General features: G+C 47.3%; 1 long non-coding RNA gene across 8 annotated transcripts in view; it reads left to right on the forward strand.

The window, feature by feature from the left end:
* Positions 1–10555: 10555 nt before the first annotated feature.
* The window catches only part of LOC121666768, a 62366-nt gene continuing 51878 nt past the window's right edge, over positions 10556–21043 (forward strand). For 2 of the 8 annotated variants that reach the window (XR_006016784.1, XR_006016787.1), the window contains exon 1: positions 17156–17546. This is a non-coding gene — a long non-coding RNA (uncharacterized LOC121666768). Of the gene's footprint in view, positions 10752–17155; positions 17547–21043 lie in introns of those variants that run through there. The other 6 variants (XR_006016780.1, XR_006016782.1, XR_006016786.1 and 3 more) reach the window with 5 other exon arrangements.

The following is a 21043-nucleotide window of genomic DNA, read 5'->3' on the forward strand; positions in this document are numbered from 1 at the left end:
CAGACCCTCACAGGGTACAAAGCAAACCTCAGAGGCTGGAGACCTACAGCCACCCCTGGGAGAGAGAAAAGAAGTGATGAGTGTTTGCTCTCTTCTGATGCCACTCTTCTGGGTGATCTCTGGAAGCAAATCCCCTCTTTTTCTGCCTCTGAAGCATTTTTAGCAAGTACCAAACTTGTGTTTCCGCTGTTGCTTTTGGGAGAACAATGATGAACCGAGGCATCTCCGGTAGAGATTTTGGAGTGTTTAAAGAAGGGCAACGAAAATGGTGAAGGATCTGGAGAACAAGTCATGTGAGGAGACTCTGAGGCAGCTGGGCTTGTTTATCTTGGAGAATAGGAGGCTATCTGAAAGGTCATAAGGAGGTGGGACTGATGTCTTTTCCCAGGCAGCAAGCAATAGGACAAGAAGAAAGAAACAGTCTCAAGTTGCTCCGGGGAAGGTTTAGATTGGTTATTAGGGGAAAAAGGGCTATCAGCATTAGAACAGGCTGCCTAAGTGGTGGAGTCACCATCCCTGGAGGGATTTAAAAGACAGGTGGATGTGGCACTTAGGGACACAGCTTAGAGGTAGGTTGGCAGTGCTGGGTTAATGGCTGGACTCCATGATCTTAAGGGTCTTTTCCAACCTGACTGATTCTGGGATTCTAAAGGGAAATATTAATGGTGTTTGCTGTCCTGGGCTTTGGGAGCTCCCACCACAAAGCACCCCACTGTATGTGGAAAAACTGGGGGGTGTTTTATGTTGACCTGTACAACACCTAATGAGTGATTAGTGCTCAGCCCTACAGTGGAATTGCTCTGTATGGGACTGGTGGGTGCTCAGAAAAAGCCACAGGCAGAGGGAAGTGCTTGGCTGGAGCACTGGCTGCTCCCTGTTGCTGCAGGGATGGTCACTCCATGGTGTGGGCAGAGCTGCCAGGGGAGCCCCTGCTGCACCAGGTCCCTTTGGGCTGGCTTGGCTCTGCAGTTGGCTTCGTGGGAGTGCTCTGGTGCAGGTCTCTGCACGTCATTCCCTCTCCATGACCACAAAAGCAGTTCTCAGCCAGCCCTGGCCCCTGTGGCAGCAAACCCTGGTGCATACATGTGTGTGCACATGCTCTAGCCCAGAGCAGTGCTGGGAGCTCAGCTGCAGAGTCCTGTGATGGGCCACTGCTCTGCTGGGGAGGGGCTGCCCCAGGCTTGAGCTGATTCTGCAGCAGTGCAGAGATGCAGCACCTTGGCAAGGCAAGAGGTGCAAACTGTAAAACCCGGTGACCCCCTGACTGAGGGTTGCAGGAGGAGCTGCTGCTCTGTGGCAGGAGATGCTGCAGCCAGCTCAGGCAGCTGAGAAAAGCTCTTCTCAGCTCTGGTTTTGACTCAGTGGCTGAGCGAGAGAGGCAGGCTGGGCCTTGGTTAGCCTGTTTTTAGAACGGGGGAGATGCCACACAGCAAAAGGAAGTGTCAGTCCCTTTCTTGCAGGCTGTGGAGCCTCGGCCTCAGGATGCTTTGAGAAGTGTGGTGCACTTCACAGGCTGTGGAGTGGGGCTGCTGCAGGGCAGGATGGGTCCTTTCCAGTCCAGGTGATTTGAATGGCTCTGCTTTATGTCCTGAAAAGTATCTCTAGCCGTGGTTTATCCTTTCCCTGCCCTAACCCCATCCAGCTTGTCAGGCTGGGAATTTTGCTCTGTGAACATCTCTGCTGGATGTTTGAGAAAGCTGAAATGTCAGATTGACCTTTTGAGGTTTTTATTTTCTCAAGGAAAAAGGTTTCTATACAATTCATGTCATGAATCAATCCAAAGGGATGCATTTTTCTGCAGCAGTTAAATAAAAGATCATTAAACCTAACAAACGTTTCCCAGCCTGCCGGCACTTTCACGAGCGTTCAGCTATAAATATGGCCTGTGCTTATAACAACATAAACAACATGCTCCTCAAAAGCAGGACAGGCTATATACCTCTTTTCTTTTTATTTTTAAGCTGCCCAAGAAATATATACACACATTCCTAATATGCTTACTTAAGCAGGAAGCAGACGAATAGTTTAAGATAATGTTTCAGTCTATTGTGAGTTATACATGCCCCAAAGATTGTTTCCTTTATGTAGTAATTTTTCAACCACAGAGAGAAAAAGCTGAAAAATCTTGTCAATTCCTTAACTGTAGGGAAGATTTGCAGGAATTTCCACTGTTTTTCCCTCTCAAAGGGATATTTGAGACCACTGATAAGGGGAAAAGGAGATTAAATAGTCCTAATTCTTTTCATGTACTATGGAGACTAATTCCTCTTGCTCTCACCACCATGTCCAGCAGACTGGCTAGCTGCTGATTTCCCCTGCTTGTGGGGAGATCTGAGAAGTGATATGAGTTTGAGGGCCTGGAGAAGGAGGGGATCAGTTTAAAGAAGGAAGATGCTTAATTTGTATGCAAAGTTTATTCTGGATTCGATCACACTGTAAGCTTCTGCTGGGCTGTTTTCCCCTCCTCTGCTGAAATATCTTTTGGCTGACATCACCAGCAGAATGCGACATCAGAGTGGGTTTAAAATGCTGCAGAACTTGGATGCTGGAAGCTGATGAAGCCTCATCTCTGGCAGAGTGATCAGTGGTCTGCAGGCACAGCCGAGGGAGACTGAGGGAACCTTCCTGTGGCATGTGGAGATGGGCTGGTTGAAGATTCTCTGTCTTTGAAAACCACCCCAGGTCGGACAAATTACTTGTTCTGTTCAAGTCAGCCTGCAAAGGAGAGGGTGACAGGAGCTGTCCCATGCATGCCTGTCCCTGGCTGGAGGGATGAGTCTCCATTGCCACGTCCTTCCCATGGTTGTGAGGTGAGGTCTAGAGAAATCCTCTTCCCATGCCTCCCCAGGGCTCTTTTGTGTTTTGTGCTTCCCAGGGTGCGAGAAATTCCCCCATGGGTTTCTGAGGCTCCTGCTGCACCCCAGCCCTTGGCACAAATCCTTGCCCTACCCCTGCCTGCAGCAAGGGCCGAGATGAAGACTTCATGCCAAAAGTTGCAAAATGAAAACCAGCCAATGGGCAGCTCGTTGGAGCCAAATTCTGCCCTTGGCCACGCTTGAGCACCCGTGTTGAATTTTATTTTTGTCTCCAGGTCAGTCAGGACAATTATTTAGCCTTTTGTGCACTGTGATTGCTGCCCTGGTGGCTGGGGGAGCCCCCTGAGCTCGATGGGTGCTGGGACCAGGGGGAAGAAAGACAAACTGTTTAACTTGTGAGATGCTTAGATGGGCTACAAATAGCTTGGCTGGTGTGTATTCTTCCCTCTCATCACCACTGCGTGTCTGGCCCGGTGCCATGGGAACCCAGAGGGACAATCGTCTGCGCCCATGGCAACGCTCCTCGGGTGTCACTCGCCCTCAGCCCCTGGTGCTGAGCTGTTGTGGTGGCTGCAGACCACAATGAAGGCAAAGAGGAGAAGCTTGGGACTCCTGGTGTCAGGAGTAAATTAAAGCTGGGTGAAGAATGAGGATCTGATGGTGGTTTCCCCAGCCTGGGATCCTGTCCTGAGTCAATGGGGACACTCAAAGCCTGAGGAGCAGCTTTGTGGGGTGTCCTAAATCTGATAGACAGCTCTCTGATAGGCAGATAAAAGGCAAGGATATATAAGGAAATAATTGCAACAGAGCTGCAGTCTAATTAAAATGGTGATTGTTGGTCAAAAGTGAGAAGAAAAATGCAGCCTGAGAAAAGGCACATGTGAGCAAACAGACAGGAGGAACTCTGATCCTCCAGCTGAGAGGGAAAAGGGGGTGATGGCCATCTCTGCACCCTTCCAGGACCCTGGGATTGGGCGGGTCCTGGAGGCTTATAGGCAGGACCGTGCAACCTACAGCTCACCCTTTGGAGCAGGGTTGTCCTTGGGGTTCGCCTTCAGCAGCGTGTGAAGGTGCCCACTCAGACCTCTCTCTCATAAGCGGGGAAAAATTGATTTGAGAAAGTGCTCCAGTGCCCAGCAGGGTCCATTTGGGATGCAGATGGGGATGCAGACTGGGGTCAGTGGGATTAGGGGTGCTCCAAAGACTGCAGAGCTTGCTTGCCCAGCTCTGTGGGTGGAGTTCTTTTAGGCTGCTACTCTTACAGCTTCCTTAGGACACGCTGACCCCCTCAGTGTACGGACACCTGAAGTGCCCCTGCAAGGGCTGAACCCAGCCTGAGGTGCTTGATGAAATGCCCCAGCCTTGTCCTCCCATCCAAACATCATCTTAAGTTAGAAAACAGCTTTATCTGTGTCCCTGGCACTGCACCACTCTGGATGTAGAGCCAGGCAGCGTCGTTTCTCAACCCTTTGATGTGGTGTAAACACAGCAGTGGGTGCAGTGACCCCAGCTCGGCTGGAGCCTCAGCAGGTTTGGCACATGCACTGTCCCCCAGCCAGGAGGGTCTGCTGGGAGGGACTGGGAGCTGCAAGGGACGTGGGACATGTCCTGCTCCCCATTTCCTTGGCGCTGACCCTGCTGAGGGCTTGGGGCTGCTCCCGGGAGCCGAGTAGCTGACACAGGGAGCAGCAACTGCACAGCCACTCTCATTAGGGCTGTTTGCTTTCCACAGTGAACTGTGTGTCACACTGAAAACTGATACTGCCGAGGGAAAACAGTGTCCTCTCTTCCCCCACCCCCTCGTGAAGGGACAGCTTATATTTACTTGTAAAGAGATACGGGTGATTTGGTGAAATAATAAAGAAGTTGTTAAAGAAGCGAAAAGTCCCAAGTAGGGAGAAAAAGTAGAGCTTTTATTCTTTTCATCACATTTTGTTTTAAGCACAAATACAAGCCCAGCAGCAAGGGACTCGTTGCTGAGGTGCCTGAAGGGTCTTGTGACCCTTGAGAGGAGGTGGCACAGGCAGCACGGGGCTGAGTCTGGCTGTCGTGGTGTGTGGATAAGTGAGTTGTACTCAGTTGTAATGCCATTGCAATTCCAGTGAGTGGACAGAGAGACCCTGAGATGTGGTTAGGATAAGTATCCAAACTCCCTGATCCTTACAGGAACATTAGAGCTGGTAAGGGGTGTTTAGCAATAAGTGGGCCATCTCTGAGGGTTTCTGATGCCTCGTGCTACTCCTCTGACAGGAAAGGGCAGGGGTTGGGACACTGGAAACCACTGGCAGCTCTGTTTACATTTCATTCTTCACTTGTAAATGCTCTCCACAGAGCTTTGTTTGGAATCCTCCTATATTCAAGCCAAATTTTGCACAACAACAGAACCAGGACAAATTGAAATTGAGATGAAATTAAACACAGGAGTGACCTACAGCAAGCTGAAAAGACTTAGCTGAGCTGCACTTTTCCTCAAGGATGGGTATGTCCAGCACCCTGGCACAGTGAGACAGGGCAGTGTGCGTGTCTTTATACATCTCTGTCTTTTTTTGCACTCATGTTATTCCAGTGCCTGTCTTCTGCTGATATCCTTTGGGTTAAGTGCACTGTGTTTGCAGTCAGCAACAAAGCTCAAAGGGAGCTCCAAGCCCTCTGTCCTTGTTTTGGTTTAGTCTAATTCACTCTAAAAGGCTATTTTGGTTGAATTTCCCTCTCCATGCCCTACCTACCCTCCCCTCTGCTGCTTCTGTCTGGTGTGCTCAGAGGTGCCGCCAGTGCTATCTCGGGAAGGAGCTGGAGTCAGTGCTCTGGTAAATTATCTCATGTTTGTTCAGTGTGAAGCATTGCACTGTTTCCAGCTGTATTGTTGTTCTTGGCTTGGAAGTTTCTCTCTGTTTTTTAATTTGAACCCAAGCCCTGGTTCCCTGACGACTGCAGTGGTCTGCCCGTGCACAGCCCAGCGTGTGCCAGCCACACAGGGACCTTGGTCCCGGCCAGAGGGCTGCAGAGAGGGTCTTTTGTCCTTGCTTGGAGTCATGAGGACACATGGTTTTGGTCAGATGGCCAAGCTACATGGCAAGGGACCGATGGATGAGATTTTGTCACGTGGTTCTGGCTCTGCAATGGACATCCTGCATGTGTGTGCTGTGCTTCAGAGGCTGTGATGTAAGGCAGGATGAGGATAAGCCCAATCTGTTATGTCAGAATCATGCAATGGAGAGGGGATTATTTCTCAGCAGTGCTAGAACTTTTTCATTTTCCACTGATTTTTCTTTTAATTTCCCCTCCCTTCTACATGGGTATAAATGCACAGAGAAGGCATTTAAGTATTGGGCTAAACAAACCATAAATCCACACCTTGATGTGGAACCAATAAGTTAGTCACATCAGAAGGGTTTTAAACATATTTTGAAACTCAGTAAAGGAAAAGATTGTAGGAAGATTGTGCTGCCTTCAGCAGTGACACCTGCCAGCCCATGGGATGGGCACAGCAGAGTCCAGCAGAGCTCTGCATATGGAGGGGCTCAGGGAAGGAAAACTACTTGGTTTCTCACATCCAGCATCTAAATATAATGCACTTGGAATGATCCTCCTGCTGGGCTTTACAGATACAGGAATGAGAGCCCAAATGAGAAAAACATTGGGGTGGAGGTGATGGGGAATTCTTGACTTAGGTTTAGTGAGGGAAAACTCTGGAATAAGAAAGGACTGTGCCTTTGCAGCAGCTGATTCAGCCTGGTATCCAGCCTGGAAGAGGATCATGGGTTGATTCCAGTACCTGGTTGTTAAAATGACAGATTTTTCCCTGGAACGCATTGCTCCTGACTGTCCCATTCACAGTTTATTTTACTCATTCATCAGTTCCAGGTGAACCCAGGTTTTTCCATAGTAGCTGGCCAGAATGGATTTTCTGAAGACTTGTTGAGATTATTTGGTGTGAAGAAAACTGGATTTGACCCTAGTTGAAAGCAGATAGGACTGTATATTGATGGAGCAAACTAGCAAAAATTACAGGTATCAACAGCCACAGACAGATTCATTAAATCTTCTCAACTCAGATAAACACACCAAATTATTGGGATTTCAGAGGTGCTGGAATTAATGTTGGATTCAAAGCAGTATTGTCTCTGGAAAATAAGTTTAGCTTTGACTGTGAAGTAGAGTAATCATGGGGTGCAGGTTCGACACAAGTGTTAATATTTTAAAAAATATTTCATTTGTTAGGAGCTCTTTGTTTCTCTTCTGGAAATGTGCTTGTCCTGTGCTGGCTACAGGACAGCCCTGGAGTGAACCTGCACCCACTGACACCTGTTTGTCCTGGGTGATCTGCATGTCAGAACCCACCCTGGGCCTTCCTACAGGTTCCCAAAGTTCACTCTGGATTTATGCCAGAAAGATACACTTAATCCTCGGATTTCATTGGGGTTTCTAGTCAAGGCAGTGATGAACCCAGGCATGTAGAACTACTGTGGTGTCATCCCCGATGAAAGGCCTATCTGATTTTATACTAAATAAAAAGGTATTTTAATTCTTAGTGTTAAATGGCACAGGGGTGGGAGTGAAATTTATACAGTATCTTATATAAATCACCATTTGGCTTTCTCAGGCCTCTGCAGTCAGTGCTTGTGAGCTACCACTGCTCCCACAGCTACGCTGATGTCACTGGTGTTGCATATACAGGGACACAACCAAAAGCCAGTTCATGATGAATTCCACCCGAGGACACAGCGAGAGCAGTGCCTGCCAACCAGAGGATGAGGTCATTGCAGGAATTCTTTACATTCTGCCTTCTGCACAGGGTGCCCGAGCAACGAGAGTAAAACTATAACAATAACCAACACATGGGAAGCTCTAAATGGCACTGGGGCGGTTTTTACTCCCCGTGATCTGCTCCCCAGAAGAAAATGGAGAGAATAAACTATTAAATTAGGTCCTGCCTTGGTGGAGACCATATAAACCCTTCAGAAAGCTCTGTTGCTCATTAGGAGTGCGTACACAGGGGGCTGCAGGGGCTCTGGCCCCAGCTTCATCCACACTCCCAGTGGTATCCACACTGCAGGCTGTGTGATGGAGGGGCTTGTGAACTGCTTTGAAGCTCTGCCATCCGTGCTGTGGCTTATTAGCCATAAATAAAAGTAATTCTGTGAGTTCTGAAACTCCTAGGGCTCAGTTTACCATTGATTGGTGTCTAGTGGCTCGTTGGAGTTTTATTAATTGTATTAAAACTACGGCATGAGCTCTGTTGTCCTTAGAAGTCAGAAAATCCAGGCCAGTATGAAATGTTGCTGGAATAGGTTCCTCAGGGTATGAAAATCCTGACCAGAGGTTTTCCCTCCCCAAGGGGGGGGGCCTAACCTCCTCCCCTGCTCCCAGAGGTTTTTCCTGGTGTGCAAAGGATTGATTTTTATGCTACTGCCTTTCTTTCACTGGGGATATCAATCGAGCTCTCTTTCCTTCTACCCACTTACTTTCTTTTGCCAGAAGTGAAGTAAGTTAATATCCCAGACCTGCACTCCTTGTTGGATGTGGATGACAGGCCCGAACACTGGATAGGACGGAGCAAGTGTGCAGTGTGACTCCATAAACCTTGCTTCATTTGGAAAGTGGGAGAAAAGACCTCAGTAATGAATCTGAATCCTTGTGATTAATGAACAGAGCCAAAGAGCCTTCATTTTGCTCACGGCTGTTCTGTGGGTGAAGGCTGTCCGTGTTTGACAATTTTATTATTTGCTGCTGTTTATTCTTTTATTTCTGGGGCAGGAGGCTTCGTAGCTCTTTCCATAGGTTTTGGAACCAAAAGAGACTTTAAATCATCCAGGCTGTGACCTCCTGTATAGCACAGGCCAGAGAATTTCAACCCTTATTGAACCCCATAACTTGCATTTGACAAAAGCGCATCTTCCAAAAACCCATCCAGCCTTGATTTAAAGGCAAGACGTGGTAGCAGCTTTGGGAATTGCCTAGAAAAATATGGCTTCTGCAGCTGCCTTGGTGTTTAATGTTATTCTGAGGAGAGGAGAGGAGTGGGAGGGGTAACAACCCTTGCTTGTTTTAATGCCTTGGCAGCTCTAGTTTATGACCTCGTGCTGCTGGTATTATTCTGCAGCTTTTAGCAGTGTTTCCCTGACCAGCCTTTGCTCTGGGTGTTTGTTATTCTGGGCACTGACATGTTTTGGGAGATGCCAGGTAAGTAAAAGCGTGGTGGGTCTGGATAGGTTCAGTGAAGGTCTGACTTTTCCTTCTGTCTGGAATGGGCACTGAAGGAGCTGTGTGAACACCTTCTCACTGCGACACTCAAACCTACAGAAAGTCCATCGTTTTCTCTTGTTCTCCAGGAAAAAATTAAGGCTCTGTCCTGCTCCCTGTCCTTGCAGGACTCTTATCTGCTTGGATCTGAGCTGAGGCCATGACTCCTTTTAGGGAGGTTCCTCCAACAGCTGCCAGATGAAAATTGCTTCAGTTCCTCCAATCGGGTTGGTTTTGAACCACTGACAACAGGGTAATAACTGCCTATTCCTATTCTTCCACCCAGCCAAATCCTGAGCTGGGCTTTCTTCCTTCCTTGTCCAAATGTTTGAATAAATGAAGCCAAGTTTTCTTTTTTTTTTTCTTTCTTTTTTTTAATGAAATAATATTGCCTTGATTCATGTAGATGTTAAATAAACATGTAAAATAAACGGACTGAAGCGTGCCTGGATGTAAAGCTGAATTCCCATGGTCCTTGGCTTCAAGGATCTGCTCTCCTGACCTCTGTGGCAGGAGAGGATGCCTTGGTGCTCTGTGTATTTCAAATGGTCAGCCTGCTCTCTCCTTCCTTCTTCCATGATTTTTCTGGGAAGGGCTTCAGGACAAGCAAGACCAGAAAAGAAATCCAGGGACCAGAGAGCTCCTGAAGCCAAATGGTCCCATGTCATTCATGTTTTTGGACCTTTACTTTTCAATGCTGTGGAGGTAGAAATGGCTTTTGCAACATCTCTCCTGCAGCCTTTGCCCCTGTTGTTTGTTCCTTTGGGAATAAGTCCTTTGTCTCTTGTCACAGCTCTTATGATCGCGCACTTCTCTGTTTCCCCTTGCTCTCTTCTCTCTTAAAACCAGGGAACCCAGGGAACAGCAATTTTTGGGGAAATGCAGCTGATAAACAGACAGAAGCTTGGAAAAACCTCTCTCACCTCTACCCCAGATCTGCCATGGTGACCCTGGGCAGGTTCTTCCATCTTGGTTTGGTTCTTTTATTTTTGTCCACTGATCTGTGGTTATGGTCTCCGTGATTCCTTCTCTGCATGCTGGACTTTGCTTTCCGTGGGACGTTTCCTATTCAAATAAGTAATTTTATTTTCTTTTCACATTTTTTGGCACCACTCCCTTCTTTCTCTGAACTCATAAATAAAGCCTGCAAAGATTAAAGAGCCTGAGCTGACAGTGAAATAAGGAGCTGCGTCACTTTTCCATGCTGGCCTATTGCTCACTTCTCCTTCCTGTACCTCTGCCTGCCCTCAGTTGGGGTTCCATGTAGTGCTCTGCTCTTTTTCCTCTTTGGAGAAATGTTCACGTCTCCATGTGCTTCCCAAAGCCCCAGGCTGTGAGGGTGCTTTAAAAATAAATCATTCTATCACCCAATTGCTGTAGTGTTTAATTACCCCCTACTTGATGGAGATGTCTGGAAACATAAACAGAAGGGATTCCAGCAGCTCTCCCGGTGTCTGGATGTTTGAACCACATTGTGTGTTTCGTTCTCTGTGCTTTGCCACCCGTCCAACATCTGTGTGTCTCACTTCCAGCACAGGATTGCTCTCTGCACGCTCAGTTCTGCTGCAGTCTGGGTCTGCTGAGGACCTCCAACCCAGAAAGGTGGCAAAGCAGAAGGGGACTCTATGCACTTGCTGATCACTGCGCTGCTGAAGAGGGATGGGATTAGAAAGCACAGTGTCACCTCCAAGGGTAAGGGAGTTTCAAGCTCTCGGATATTTAGCTCTTCACACACTTAAATTTATTAATACCTTTTATCCCTTATTTTGCATGATACCTGAGTCTTTTTGCCCTCACCTGTGCTGTGCAAGTATTGTGTCCTCCTGCAGCTGACTGTGCTTCAGGCAATGGGCAGGAACAGGCATGCTTCATTTCATGACCTCACACAAACCAATTACCCCATTTACAAGCAGCATTATGCTGTGCTGAGTCAAAAGCCAGTTTTACAGCATTTTAACACCAGGAGTTAATGTTTCTTTTCTTTCCCTTTTAAGAAAGGAGCTGTCATTCATATTTTCCCTTCTTTAAGCCTGGTAGATAAATCTGGTTTGACTTTTCTGGTGTGCCTTGGTGAACTCCTCTGCAGGTTTAGGCTGGTATATAATGAGAGAATTGGGGTTACCTTTCTTTCCCATAAGTTTAGTAAAAACACGTGTGGGTATTTTTTTTTTCTTTCTCTATCTTTCTTTTTTTTAATTTTAATGCAAGTCATGGGCATGCAATGGTTATTGCATCTCTAATACTTGTGCTGATCCAGGAACGCTGCACTCTGAAGCATCTTCCAAAGTTCCAGATAGTATATTTGACTGTTTCCCTGAGACATTTGAGAGTTCAGAGGATTATTCAGAGTTTATCCAAACTCATTAGAAGCTCTTGGTCCAGACTGAGATCTGGAAATTTCACAAAATTAGAAGCAACTAGTATGAGGTTTCCACTGCTCCTTGATTTTGCCAGAATGGAGCATGAAGAGATCAGCTTCTCTTGCAGTATTATGGCTTCAGGTACCTGCCAAAGCCAACAAAATACAGAGATGTGCAAAAATGCTGAAATAAAGCATGACAAAAAAATACGCTAGCTTGATGTTTTCTAACCTCAGTAGAGGGTTGGCTTGAGTCTGGCTGGTTCAGCTTTGGGCTGGTTGCTTCTTTTGCTGAATCCAAAACCAGAGGCCCTGGCGGACACCAGGAACCAAACTCTGATCATTGTGTGTCTGCTGCGAGCAGTGGCAGCGCCTCAGAAGCTGTGACGAGGACCTTCCTCTCCTCCTGTGAGGGAGGAACAGGAGATGACCTTGTCCAAATCATAAGGTCAGAACCAAATTTGGAGCTTGTTTTGTTTGGGTGTTTCTGCTTCCACCCTTCCAGCAGAACAAGGGAAGTGGGGCCGGGCTCCTCCTGGAGCACGTGTGCAGTGGTTGTGTTGGCTCTCTGGGGTACTTCAGCCCCCCAGATCACCTCTGTGGCAGCAGTGAACCCTCACACCAGGCCTTGCTTGCCTTGGCCAAAAGGGAGGGCTCCCAGAGCAGCCTCAGAAAGCCCCAGCTGTTTCTGCAGCCTGAGGAAAGTGTGCTGATGAGCACTCGATCAAATTATTGTCCTTTGGCCAGGGGTTGTCGTTCCAGTGTTTCTGCAGGCTTGCTCCATTCACCACGTTCTTGGCGCGATGGTAGCGGAGGTTGGAGGAGGAAGGAAAGGGATGCAGCAGCGAATCTCCTGAGATGTGTGGCAGGCCAAGGAAAACTCTTTTTTTCCATGTGCAATATTAAAGGTGGATCATTAACCCATTAGCCCTTGGCTGGCAGCTGTGGAGCTGTCACTTCCTTCCCTCCTCTGTCAGATGAGGAGTTCATGTGGAATGAGCATGCGTGGCTGGCAGGATTCCTCAGCTGGAGGTGGCGACTGGGCTGTTGGCGAACTGGGAAGTTATTTTTGACTCTGTCCTGCAGCTTGATTTTCTTTTCTATTTGGTGTCAGGAGACTTTTGGTTTATTCAGCTATTCTCATTTCATTGTGTTTTGGGTGATGGCCAATTGCTCCCAGCTGGGAACAAACCAAGGTTTTCCTAAGCAAACCGAAGAAGGAGCATCAACTCGGACCTGCCACCTTCTACAGTGCATGCTCTGTTTTCCTCTTGCTCTCCATCTGGAGATTCCAGAAGTCTTTTCCACCTACACAAGCTGTGTCTGAGGGAAGCTCAAAAAGGAGAATTGATGCACAAAAAGTTGAAGCTGCTCCAGATGCAAGGCTCAGTGTCCATGCAGTGGAGGAGACAACCACACTCCACAGTGCCGTGGTGATAAGGGGGTTCTACCAAAAAGAAGGCAAAGTACCTATTAAAGCCAGTGGAAAATTTTATGGGGTATGGGATTGCTGAGTTTGACCCCATAAATATTCGTACTGCTGGCTTTGTGGTTTGATCCATGGATCCTCTTAAAAAAATTAGAACTTTCTTAAACAAGAGCTCCCTCTTTTCCTGCTCTGTTTGGTCTCTTCAGCTCCAGGGAATAGCTCTTGGCTTGCCTGAGCCTTCCTCCCCACTGTGGCATGGCACAACTCCCCTGTCAGCAGCACGCTGTTCTCACTGACTTTTATTATTCCATGGTCTAAATTACTGTGTGCTTTGATCTCCCGCTGGACTTGCTGCTTGGAAAGGGAGGGGAAAGGTGGATTTTTAATTTTTTTTTTCCCCACTCACATAGAAAGATCAGGCTACTGAAAGAGATATAATGGCAGGGAGAGACTGTGTGGTTTTGGAAGTCTTTTGGTAGAGAAAATGCTATAGATATGTAAGTCTCACGGAAGGATTAACTACTAGATTTTATCTGACCCCATGTCACAGTACCACACATCCTTGTGAGATGGGTGCCATGGTGCTGCCATGGGTGCTGTCAGTGCTGAGCAGAGAAGACAAATAAGATTTGGAAAGAGTCAAGGCTCTTTGTGGGTGGTAGGGGATGGACACCACTGTCACAGAATCCCAAAAGGGTTTGGGTTGGAAGAGACTTAAAGATCATCCTATTCCACCCCTTGCCATGGGCAGGGACACCTTCCACTATCCCAGGTTGCTCTGAGCCCTGTCCAGCCTGGCCTTGGACACTTCCAGGGATGGAGCAGCCACAGCTGCTCTGGGCACCCTGTGCCAGGGCCTCACCAACCTCACATTAAATAATTTTTTCCTGATATCTAGTCTAAATCTGCTCTCTGTCAGTTTGAAGCCATTCCCCTTGTCCTGTCACTGCAGGCCCTTGTAAGGAGTCTCTCTCCATCTTTTCTATAGGCTCCCTTCGGGTATTGGAAGGTTACAGTTTGGTCACCCCAAAGCCTTCCCTTCTCCAGGCTGAACAACCCCAGCTCTCCCAGCCTTTCCTCACAGCAGAGCTGCTCCACCCCTCTGGTCATCCTGGTGCCTCTTTTGGACTCACTTTTGCAGCTCCATGTCCTTCCAGTGCTGGAACCCCAGGGCTGGAGGCAGCTCTACAGGTGGGGTCTCACCTGAGGGAAGCAGAGGGGCAGAATCCCCAGGGTGAGATTCACCCTGCCCTTAGACTGAAACTTGTCCTATGGGATGTGCTGAGTTGCTTGTGGGGATATTCTGGCAGAAGGTCTGGCTTTGCTCTGGCAGAAGGTCTGGCTTTGCTCTGGCAGGTCCTTTTGAGCTCTGCTCCTACCTTGTCTTGTTTTTCTCCCACTCCCACACCTGTGTATGGTGGCTGCTCATAGCTTTTGCTTCCTGATGCTCTCAACAGGCAGGTGCCACCTCTTCCCTCTGCCCTGCCTGTGCCACTGGTGGTGGCACAGCTCCCATTGCTGTTGTGGCAGGGCAAGAATGGAGTTGGGAAAGACTTCACTGAGGTGACCCTTGGCAAAAGCAATGCTGGGGATGGATACTGCTGTCTCCACTACAGGGACCATCTCTGAGCCTGGGAGGCATTCCCTTGGCCTGCTGAGATAGTTTTTCACTGGAGGGACTGGCCAGGGCAGAATTGGTGCAGGAGGAAGGTTGGGAAAAGCACCTCACTTTCACACTTCCCTAATGTTCAAGGTGTTACATCCATACTGCCCTTGGGTGTTAACTTTTGTGAAGCAACTGAGCTGCTGAGGTTGCGTAAAGCTGACAGGGCTTTTGGGGGAAGATGTCTGAGCATGTGGAAGGAGGTGGTGTGTGTATGAATAATGAGCTCTGGTCTTGGGACTGGTAAAATTCACACGTGGTCCACATTGCCAAGGGCTCTGCTAGGAGAGCTCCCCAAATGCAGTCCTTGCACTGCTGCTGCACTTCCAAAGCAGTCGTGGTGGTGGGCAGTGCAGCTGGGGGGAGCGCTGCTCAGGGTGTTGGAAAAATGGCTTTGGGCTTGGCCAAGAGCTTCAATGTGTCTTGGAGAAAGGAGAGGAAGGATAGACCCCAAAGGATGTGTTTCTATGACCACAGCAACTTCCTCTGACCCCTGCCTGCTCATCAGCAGGCTAGGATGGTTTGAACCAGTGCGAATCACTCCAGTACTGCACGTGATGTCAATGACCCCTCCAGAGGCTCAGCACCACTCCACACCCTTTTCATCTCCTTGTGTCTGTACAGGAGCAGAAAAGCTTGAAGAAAGCTTGTATATTATCACATTGTAGAGCAGCTCCTCAAAAGCTGAGGTCCTAAAAGCAGGTAAGCCTTCCCAGGCTGGTCCAAAGGAGACATTTTTAAGCCTCAAGTAAAGCAATGGGTCAGCACAGTAACGTGTCCCTCAATAAACCTCTGGTGTCCTGATACTGCTCTTCTGGAAGAATGCACATGCTTTCCTTATTTCAAGGATCCCACCATCCTCATCAGTCATGTCAAGCTTAGCCTGAGAGAGAAGTGGTGGTAACCTAAAAGGAGATGGCACCTCTTGCCTGGTTTGGATTCCCTGACTTTAGGCTGAATTCAGAGACTATGATCAAACCCCATGACAGAACTCTATGGACTGTTTTGAAAACAAACCAGGCTTTATATCTTGACTGTTCAAGAGTAGAAGCTAAACCAGTCTCTGGGCACTGCACTGCTGTTTGCAGGTCTGATCCCTGGAAGAACTAAATTTTCTTTATAAAACCTGGATTTGTGTATCACACAAATGCAGGGTCCTGTTCATTCTACAGCCCTGCAAGCAGAACCTGGGGCAATATTCACCAGAGCTGTCTCCATGCAGAGTTCCACCTCACCAGGAAGGAGAGATCCTGCATGTAGAGACATGAGTTGCTATATGAGATCACTCCTGAGTAAGGCCAATTAGAGAACTGACTGAGGTTGCTCTTTTCATCAATCTCCAAGGAAATGGCCAAGTACTGGAGATGGAAGAGGGATTCTTGTGCCTGGAGAACCAAGAAGGCTATGAATACGTGCCCACTGTGTGGAGAAACACCTTTTCAGAGAATCCCCTGGTCTCTTCACATCTCAGCTACCAGCTGACATCTTGGATTTCTTTTCACATAGTTTGTTGTCTTTGTGTATTTACTCAGCAGATTTTACTTCTTCAAACTCATGTGAGCAGTTCTCTACATGTTCAAGCACCTTTTAATGTAAGAGAACTGATCAGAGCCTCAAGCACGGGATTTACCCTACCATGGTGCCTTCCCACGCTCGTGTCCTTGAAGAGGGCTCAGTGGAAAACTGTTCCTCTTCACTCTTGACTTTTAATGCTCTTTTTCTCTTCTTGTGTTAGTGTCTGGTTGCTGTTCTCAGTGCTGTGCTGCTGAAGTGTCTGACAAAGGAAATGACACTGATGTTCATGTTAACTCTCCGAAGGTGTAAAAATAGATGGGTTGAAATTCTGCCCCCAAGAGCAATTCCTGTCCCAGTTTAGTGCACCCTTCTTCTGAGGAGACAAAACACATAATAATTATAAAAAGAAAGAAAATGTGTTGTTTTCCTGGACTTTGAAAGCTTTTGACCTTTGAGAAGAACGCTCTATTTATAGCAGCAGGACTGTGTATTTTTAAAAGCCTTGAGACACACATGTACTAAGGAGACAGAGATGTTCTTTGGCTCCAACTTATTTTTTGACCTCTGCTAGATTAGTGAAGATATAATTTGCAACATGACCTCAAGAATCGAAAGTCTCTTTTTATTAAAAACTTCAGGAATAACCTCACTAGGGAGTTAGAACCGATGAATGCATAGATAAGAAATCCTCTACTGAAGCTCCTTTTGAGAATTAATACACAGAACAGATGAGGATGTGGATGTATTTGGGACAAAACTCATTCATTAGGCTGTACAGCTAGACAACTAAAAAGAAATGAATTATTACTCATTTCTAAAAGATGTTTAAATAGTGTTAGTCCTGTATCTGTCTAAATTAGAACTATTGAGCAAAGTGTTTCAGCACATGCTCAAGTGAATACTCGAGCATTTTCATGGTTTTGTGCAATTTAGGTCCAAAAGTGCCTATTCCAGTCACCTAGTTATATTTGCTCCCAGCATTGGCCAAAGAAATTTACCTCCTGGTTTTGTCATCTCCTACTTTGGCATATATATTAGAGAGACCCAGCCTCAGCTGCTGGAGATGGTGGTGTTGATCACCTTCCTGTTTTGGGCAGTTGGGGTCATACCACCTAAAAAAATCATTACTAAAAATAATTGTTTCGGTTTCTTTCCTCTTGCCTCCCACACTTGTTGCTCTGTGCTGGGAATTGTTTGGTGGCAAGGGAACTTGCTGATTCATTGCTTTTACTCCTGCAGCTGTACCTGACTTAATTAAGGTTCTAGTGCAGACAACTAAGCGGACAAACCTCACAGTGGAGGAGGGACAATGTTTTGTTTGCTCCCACGGTCACCACAGGTCTGTTAGCACTGATGGGTTTAGCTGGTCCCTCCTGGGCACGTGGCGCTGTGGTTTGCTGCAAGAAACCTTCGAGTGCCAAAGCAAAAGGGCAGAGTGATGCTTGCAAGGATCCGGAGAGCATCTGCAAAACCTAACAAGTTTGTGACCATTTACTGGAACGAAAATAGTGAGTCACTGTGGTAAGTCAGAAAATGGTTTTTGGACTCAAGTGCTGTTCCTTTAGAGCTTCTGAAGTTTTATAGGGAGCCAGGATTGAGAGTTGCTGTACAAAGAACTGCACAATGCTGTGCATGCTGCATCTGTGGGTGTGTTCCAGGCCAGATTGGACAGGGCTTGGAGCAACCTGGTCTAGTGAAAGGTGTCCCTGCCCAAGGCTGGGGGGTGGAACTGTATGAACTTTAAGGTTCCTTCCATCTCAAACCCTTCTATGAAAGAAATGAAATGCAACATTTGGAGCTCACCTGAGTAATTTATGAAGCTTTGGCCACCTTGTCTTCAGGTGAACAAGGAAACGTAGAAATAACTTTGAATGGGTCATATTTTTACTTTCCTATTAAGCAATGCTGTTAAATTAAGAATTTCTTAGTGCCAGCCACTTTGAACTGGAGACAGTCTTCCACTGTGTTGCTGCCTGGCCAAGACCCCACCCTAAATGAGCAGTTTGCACTGTTAGAGGCAGGGCAGCTACCTGATGGTGACGGCTCCTGCTGAGCCCTTGTGCATGTCTGCCGTGCAGCTGTTTGCCTGAAAAAAAAAGAAAAAAACCCCTGGTGCTGGAATGATACTATTCAACATGAGAACTTGGCAGCTGGGCATACCACCCACTTGGAGAGCTGGATGTGCAGCACTTGGAGTCCTCGGAAGTTGTGAAGGGCTGGGACTGAAGTGCTTCTCCGGGCCTGTGCTGATCCTCTCCTGGAGATGAGAGTTTCGCCGAAACTGAGAAGGGAGAGGGAGCACGAGGTGCCTTGGCCACACCAGCTTTTCCTGGCGGGATGTGCTCTTAGACTAAACTACCGGAGGCACTGTGGAACAGCGAGGAATCCTGGCGGGGGAACCTGAGCTTTACAAACCGAGGGCACAGCGCAGAGCAGTTGCCAAGCGTGTAATCTCTCCTTATTATCTCCCTAATATGCATCATCTGATTCACTGCCAGCTCTTGCTTCCGCCCCTCCGTCTCGCTACGCCCCCCCTTCCTGCTTGTGCAGAGATAAAATGTGTTGTTATAACTGTGAACGGGGCCCCTGGGACTGCTCCTGAAACCTTGGCAGTAAATCGCCCTTCATCTCTGCAGATTGCCTTTGACATCCTCGGAGTTTAAAACGTAAAATAAATAAATTATATTTATCTTTTATATATATAGATATATATATACACACACACATAAAATGTATAAAAATAATATAAATGTCACATTGCAAATCCAAACAAAAGTATTCAATGTTTTATGTTGACCATATGGCTTAGCGACACCGCGTCAGGGTTTCCTGTGTGTGCTTTTTACTATTTCCTCTCCACACTTTCTGTAATCTCTCCAAGACCTCTGGAAGCTCACATAAATGGAGATTTATCTCCTGGGACAATGTCAGTTGGTCCCAATTTTTGTTTCTGTTGTGGGTCATAGTGACAGAAGTACTGAGTGGGTTTTTGGGGTGGGTTTTAAATTTATCTATTTTTCTGCCTCCATCTGCAGACAGGTGTTCAAGGATGGGGCTGTGTGTGCACCACCCTTCCCTACTTCTATAATCCTGGGGAAGTGCTTGAAGTTGTGACTTTTGGATCCAGGAGGCAGGTACCCAGAAGCAGCAGTGCTCATGAAATGCTGCAGGAGTCCTGCCTTGTCCCTGGACATTAGGGGTGTCCTGGGGGGAGCTGGAAAAGAGCCTTATTGCTGAGTGTGGGGGCACGAGGCTGAATGGAAAACTGCTGTCATCTCTCTCAACCAAAGTGAGAAAAGCAATGCTGTGGTCATGGACAAAACTGAAATGCACTGACCAGGGGAGAAATTCTGAAACTCACACCCCGGTAAGAGGAACAGCTTCACCTCCCTGGGCAGCACCATTCAGCATCACTGCAGAAAGAGGCCAAGCCACGAGAGAACCAAGGGCATGACGGGGTGTCCCTGCCCTTTCCTTTACTCCACAGTGTCCTTTCTGCTGCAATGAGCCTCTAGAAACCACAGAAAGTTGCAGAAACAGAAAATACAGAAGTATTGTTAAAAGCTACACCCCTGGTCCTGGTAGGTGGCGGCTGCTCTGCATTTCTACGTGGGGCAGACCGGCTCTAAGTGGTCCCTTTTGGCTTTGGTTTATAGCTCTGAGAACGCCTCACAGCATGCAGTGCAGGGCCTGTCTCTACTCGATAACGGGGCCCTGTGAAAGAGTCATAAATCAAACCTGAAATCTGGCAGGTTTAATAATAAATCCCAAACTTGTGCCAGGTCTGTGAACTTTTCAGTGTTACGGAGGTGCTCTGAGAGTGAACCTGAGAAGTCTGGTGGTTGCAAGAGGAAAACAGGCAGAACTTGTCAGTTTTGACCCCAAATCAAGGAAAATGTTGTGGTTTTGGATAAGTGGGGCTTTGTGGTTTTTGTTAACCTGAGGCTCAAAGCAAATGTGTGTTTGTGAGAGGGAGAGGGGGAAAAAGAGCATGAATTTAAATGGGAATGCCTTTTTGTCATGTTTCTCACTGCTCTCACTTGGAAGAGGGTAATGCAAGGAAGTGGTGGTTTATCTCTGCATCAGGAGCGTAAATAATGCCATGGAAAGCCTATTTTGTTACTGTGAAGTTCACGTACAGATTCCAAATCCCACACAGCCCAACAGCTGATCCTTTCTGATCACTTTTGCTCCCCTCCCCCAGAGTCCCTTTGCACCACATCTCTGCTAAAGAGAAACAATTGATTCCGTGATGTGAGTTCAGATGGGGATTAGTCAGGGGCAGGAGGGTTCCTTGATATTTCTGGACTAATTTTGGGAAAAAGGCCGCGTTTCCTGCTTGGACAACACCAGTGTTTTTGGGTGCAAAGTTCCCAGGGAAAATGCTGCTCCTGTGCTTTTTCTGTACCTCTTACAGCACTGCTGAACAAGCAGTCCCTACTGACGCCCCCAGACTCGTCCTGTGAGCTTAGCAGAAGCCCCACAGGTTACAAGTTGAGGGAAAAATTGTTCCTGTGTTGTCTGATTTTTGATCTCTCAAAGCACAGCAACTGAGCCATAAAGTGGGATGTGGATTTTGCTGTCATGTCCGTGGCAAGAAATGGGTTTAAGATTAAAAGCTTCTCCTTTGGAGATCCCAATGCTTCTATTGGTTTTTAACAAAGAACTAGAGTCGTTGTTGTCCCGTTTAGTTGTTCTGGTCCCTGAGTTTCCCAGTTCTTACCCACAGGCTCTAGCTGAGAAATCACATGGACAATGTATCTGACTGGTATCTTGCTCCAGTGCTGCCTTGGAGAGAGATTCAGCATCTGATACCACTTGAGTCCTACTGGAATTCAACATTTTTTCTGGAGATCTGGGTTCCTGAGTGAGATTTCAATTCAGGCAGGTGCTCAGTGGTAGTTTCAAAATGCCAAGGCTTTGTTCAACACCCTACTTGGAGGAAATCTCAGCAAGTTGTAAGTTGCTTCTAATGAAAATCTCACCAGGCATCTCTCTGTCTGTATCTCTTACATCTT

The sequence above is a fragment of the Corvus kubaryi genome, unplaced genomic scaffold (assembly GCF_017639235.1).
Source record: "Corvus kubaryi isolate FWS band 111438036 unplaced genomic scaffold, C.kubaryi_AGA036_p1.0 37353, whole genome shotgun sequence".
In the NCBI taxonomy this organism is placed as follows: Eukaryota; Metazoa; Chordata; class Aves; order Passeriformes; family Corvidae; genus Corvus; species Corvus kubaryi.